Below are 6,000 nucleotides of genomic sequence, written 5' to 3'. Positions count from 1 at the left end.
AATAGTTTGGCCTCAAAAGCACTTGGGCCACAAATATAAGGAAATTAAATGCTTTAAAGGGGATATACTATAGATGAAAAACTACTGAAAGTTTCTCAGCAGATGAACCAAAAACTCTATGACAGAGAAAATACATTTGTCATATTCCTGAGCTTAGTAAATCACAACAAATTAAAATTTACTAACAGAAAAAAAATCTAAATTATTATCCTTAAAATTCCTAACCTTGAGAGATTTTCTTTCTGTGAAAGGAACTGGGATGAATTCTAAAATAAATAGCACTCTAATTTGAGTGTGTCTAGTATTTGGACAGAATTGATTATTATATGAGAGATATTAATCAAATAGTTATTAAAAGGAGTGATCAGATAATTCCTGAAGTGACTTCCAAATTGTAGACCTTAGTGTATTGTCGAATTCATTATAACTAGCTCGTTTGTTTTTCTTTTCTGCCTTTGGGAGACTTAAGAAATGGAAGGGAAAAAATTTTGTGTGTGTGTGTGTGTGTGTGTGCAGGATTCTTTCCTGTTAATCAGATACCCTCAGTGCAGACAGTCACTCATTCCCAGGATGAGCTGAAACGGTGAAGCTCCCAAGTTCACATCCTATGCAGATGGACACAAATGCTTAGGTTTCCCATCGTGTTCTATTCTTCTCTGGATCAACAGTTATCCCAAAGAATTATATTGTGAACTATGCATTTAATTTTTAACACAATTAGCCTCATTAAAATTAAAATAAAATGATATTTTTAAGTAGACTGTTTTTAGAATAGCTTTTGATATAGAGAAAATTTGATATAATAGTGCTGAGACAAAGAAGTCACTTGAAATCCCATTAAGGATTTATGCTTCACCTCCCTGAGGGTATTGTATCAACATAATTTATTTGAAATTTTTCTACAAGGAAGATTTGTTACTTTCCTCCATTTATTTATTTTTCCATCATTTATTTCTATGAGTATAGATTCATGGGTATTTGTTATATCTTGAGTTGTAATTCAATATCATTTAATTTATTTTGTTGCTCAAATTGTCCCAGCTTTGGCCACTGGGAGTTCTTTCAAATGGCTCAATAGGTATTTGTTTGGAATACCTTCCAAAACAAATTGTTATAAAAAATAAATATAATGAGGTATGTATGGTTATTAGCAAAACAGTAAGTATATAAATAGTTGCTTAGTATATAATATCCTCTTTTCTATGTTTATATTTCTCTGTCTACACTTTAATTATTCCCTTACCTACATGCCAAATAAATTTTGCCCTGGTCCATATTTCTAGACTGATTTTATATCTTCAGGTCTATATAAGTATACCTATAACCTTTTGTTCAGATAAATAATCACAAAAATGAGCTCTGTTTACATACCTATACTACATTTTAAGTCAATATCTATCCATTCCAACCAAAATACTAACATCTTGAACTGAGAATAAAATAACTATGGTATTTCACAATATAGCTCCTTTCTAAATTATTCAACTCATATAATATATCCAAATTTAAAAAGAATACTTACCATTTCCAGAGTGGTCTTGTATTATTTTACTTCAATTTCATCTTTGATGCTGGTTTATTCCAGCTGAAATATTCTATTTCAATCTGACTACTTACTCTCATTTCAGAAGAAGGTTTGTTAATTAGATTTGTATGTTGTAATCTTTGTTCATTAAACCATGACTAAAAATGACATTCTGCCAAATTCTATTCTATGTAATTTAGACAAAGATTTAAAAAATTTAATCTCATTATTAATCTAGAAAGTACAATGTATATATGCACCATTGAACTGAGTACCATTTCATTTCTACACAATTAAAAAACAAAATAATAAACACCCAAAATGCTTGGAATAGTATCAATGGTTAAAGGAAAGAGTAATAGATGGTGAATGCAAAGTATAAATTGATGTAAACACTCTTGAAAACACCATGAGATTACCAAGTAAGGTTGCATATATGCAGTTTTATTCTTAAACAAAATTTTTTTGTATAACCTTTTCAGTAGATGTATACAAGAATGCACATATCAAAATTACTTCTAAAAACACATCACTAGAAAGAAATCAAATGCCTATTAGCATTTGAATAAATAAGATTTTTATAGTCTTATAAAGAAATGTTATTCAACAGTGAAAATTAACGAACTGCCTTCAGTTTTATCAACGTTTATGAACCTTAAAAAGATATTTATTAAAAAAATCAAGTCACAGAAGAGTACATATGCATAATTACATTGAAATACAGATCATCTGTGCAAAATTTTAAATTAAGTAAAGCTACATACATACACTGTTACACTGTGAAACATAAAAGAATAAATGACAAAAATGCACATAGTGATTTTCTTGGGCAGGAGGGAGGTGGAGGATCCCTTTAGAATGAAACCAATTAAGAATTTGATTATAATAGTAATATTTTATTTAAAATTGATAGCGACTATTGGTACTCATTTCATTATTGTCTTGAAATATTATAGGGTTTTTGTATTTCTTTCATGTATATTTACAAAAAAAGATTGATTCTGAAGGAGAAAGATAGAAAAATAATGAACAAAAACACTGGAGCTAAATGGGCCAGATTCAAGTTCTTCTTTTGTCGCTTGTAATGGTAACTTTGGGCAAATTACTAGACTCTTCTAGGTAGTTTTTATGTGTAAAATAGGTAAATGACAACAGCTCTCTCAGAGTTGTTGCAAAAAATAGATGAATTTATATACATAAGCCATTTTAGAACAGTGGCTAAGAGCTAGTATATACTAAATAAATGTCAGTTTTCATTTTTAATTCTGGAGGAACAACAATCTCACCTATGTTTTTTGTATTATTTATGTAAACAAGCAGTAATTACATAGTGTAAATGCTACAATTAATACATATTTGTTTATTTTTAATAGCATTACTCAGTATGAGAACAAATCTCTCTCTCCTCACACACAGGTGCACACACACAGGTGCACGCACACCGTGAATTCTCTGGCTGCTCCTACCTTTGCAAACTCTTCAGAAGAAGGCATGACATCCCACTGGTTCTTCAAACACAGCTTCGCTGCCATTTTATGTGCTGTTCTATCTCTGTAGGATTCTCTTCTTTTAGCTCTGTACGTCTTAAGCTCACCCTAATAGGTTAATTTTGGACAAGGCAACCATTCCTAAGGTAGATTGCATTCTGTGTGAATTTAATTATATTTTTATAGTATTTTTCTCAGCAAGTCAAAAGTATTCCATGTCAGCTGCACCCTTGATCCCAGCACACAATTACCTGAATGTTATGGAGTCAGGAGTTCAGCCTTTTTCCCTGTGTCCCCAACACATCTAGTACAGAGTATCTGCTCAGTATGTGTTCACTAAACAAATGGATGAACGTATGCCAGAACAAGTAAAGAAAGTAATAATCCTGCTCTTAATATTCCCAGGTACTTAACTGCTTTATTATTTAATCTAACTTTATTATTATCTAACTTCCTGCAAGTCTTGACTTCTTTTTTTTTTGAGGATAAAGAATTTTTCTTCGAAAAATATTTTGCCAAATACAGCTATGTGTTAGCTGTGGACTAGGCCTAGAAGTCCATATTGGTCTGCTTTATAAAGCATTGAAGTTAATTGTATTTCAGCTGAAATGTGTAATCATTTTTCTCCTTTATTTTATGAAGAATCTTTTACAAAAATAATTGTCACAATATAGCTTGAGGAATGGTACCCTACCCCATTTGTAAAATTGTTTATGTGAGGCAATTACCCTATGTGAATAATACTAAAACTTTTGCAAAAGTCATATTCAAGATATCTGCAAAGAGAACCCTAGCAGAATAAACCTTCAGAGGAACAGTTATTAATGCAAAATGTATGCATCTAAACTACTTTTATAGGACACTCTCACATAGAAGATAGTTGTGAATATTATACCTATTTTAAAATGTAGAGGTTTAAAACCACTAGAAGAGGTCAAATTTGTCTTGATGGTGTGAAATTAGAGTAGGGAGTGAGAAGTACTTATAAGTTAATGCAGATTTTTGTATTACTTAAAGACTGTGCTTTCTATATTGATGCAGATCCTGGCCAGCAGGATCTGTTTGCCTTGTGGCGGCTATGAACAAACACACACAGACTGCAGAAGTCCTGTGGAGAAAAAGATGGCATGGCCTCTCTCTGAGAGAGAGAGGGAGAGAGGGCCCCGGCCCCTGCCTGGACAGGCTTTTATTCCTTCTCCGACTACATTACATGGAGGGTAGGCCTCATTTACTGTGCACAGGTTCACTGCAGGGGATTACCTTTTACAGATAACAAAGGAAAGAATGTTGCTAATTACTTCAAAGAGAAGGATGTTGTAGACTAAAGGGAAAAGTGGTTGAACCGGTTATACTCCATACTTGGGAGGTTTAGCACAGACTTTAGGAAGTTACTGTAAGCACTTGCTGCCTCAATTTAGGGTGAGGAAGTTTTAGCAAAAACAAGTCTCATAGCGGCCTAGGTACAATGCAGGCCTGATTCTCCAAGGTGAAACCACTCGATGGGTGTGGCTCCTGTGTGCTGACTCACTCCCTTCCCATGCCACTTGAAACAGCTCCCTATTCTATATTCCTGTCTTCCTTCCCCTTATTCTCAAGTAAACTATACCTCCATTTTCACCCATCAGGTCTGTCCTTCAGCAGTTTATATTGCAAGAGTATGAAGCATCTTCAATTTTTTAATCTTATACAAAATGAAAACATAATTTAATTAGGAAGTTAAATGTAAACACATATGCTGTATAAATGAAAACAAAATTAAAATTGCTGCAGCAAAAAGTAAATAAGACAACTACTTTCCAATTAAAGAATCCGATTAATATAACACTGCTCATTGATCATTTCAGTCTGTTGCTTGGGTTATTATTTTTTAAAAGGCACTTTATAGATTCTATATAAAAATCTACGGCAGAGTAGTGTTTAAAGAACAAAAACAATGGGATGAATCAAATTCCTCAGAGTTCAAACAATCAATACAAGAAATCTTCCCCAGACCGTGAGTCTGTAGTTAGTCAGCTATTTCAAACGGTCTTCTTCAAGAGATTTTGACAGCAGGTCACTCAGCGGGGTGCCACAGCGGTGGCTGTCAAATCATTCCAGCTGATCTGAAGATGAGAGCTAGTGAAACGAATCATAGAGCTTAAACTGATTTAAACTTGGTATAAACAATTTGAAAGACTATACTTTTTAATGGTCACATATAAATTAGAATTACCTTGAATTATCTAAAAAATATGTTGATGTCATGGATTTCTAATTTTCACTGATATTTTTAAAACAAATCATTGCTTTTAACATACAGAAAGCAGTTGGTGTGCATGACAGCCATGTGGGGTGCTTACTTTTGATTCATATCATATTTATAAGCAATAGCATATGAATTTTCCACTTTTAATTAAGGAGCAGGCAGTTACAGAAAATTTATTTAAGGGTTATATTGTACTGCCAAATAAATTGGGAATATTAATAACTCATGATGTGTTTTAATGAAAAATTCACTGATTTTGAGAATTCAAAGAGACATTTTAAAAATAACTACTGGATCTAAAAAATAAATTATATTATTTATAAAACAATAAAACTTGTGAATTTAGCAGTTCTGCTACATCAATCTTATTTACTAAGCCAGCCACCTGGAGAATGGAAAAGAAATGGTTTCACTTCTTGCCTTACTTAACATGTGTTTTACCATGGAGAACTGTAACTCTACTCACAAGCTGGTCTCTGATTTTTTTAAACATTGCAAATGCTATTGACAAAATGCTGGAAATTAATAACAATTATTGAGAATTCTAGTCGGAGTTTTCATTTAATGAGGGGTAAAAACAGTGGTGGATAACATTTTAAAAAACACAGACAACCTTAGAATGAGAGGAACTACAGCTGATAAAGGTTGACTTTTTGACCAAGGAATTTTATTTAACCTCACTGTGCCTCCATTTTCTCTGGTGAGAAAGGAAGGGAGGGAGGAAGGGAGGAAGGAAGGAAAGA

Source organism: Phyllostomus discolor, chromosome 8 (genome assembly GCF_004126475.2).
Source record: "Phyllostomus discolor isolate MPI-MPIP mPhyDis1 chromosome 8, mPhyDis1.pri.v3, whole genome shotgun sequence".
NCBI classification, from domain to species: domain Eukaryota; kingdom Metazoa; phylum Chordata; class Mammalia; order Chiroptera; family Phyllostomidae; genus Phyllostomus; species Phyllostomus discolor.
This window is presented reverse-complemented; position numbering follows the sequence as displayed.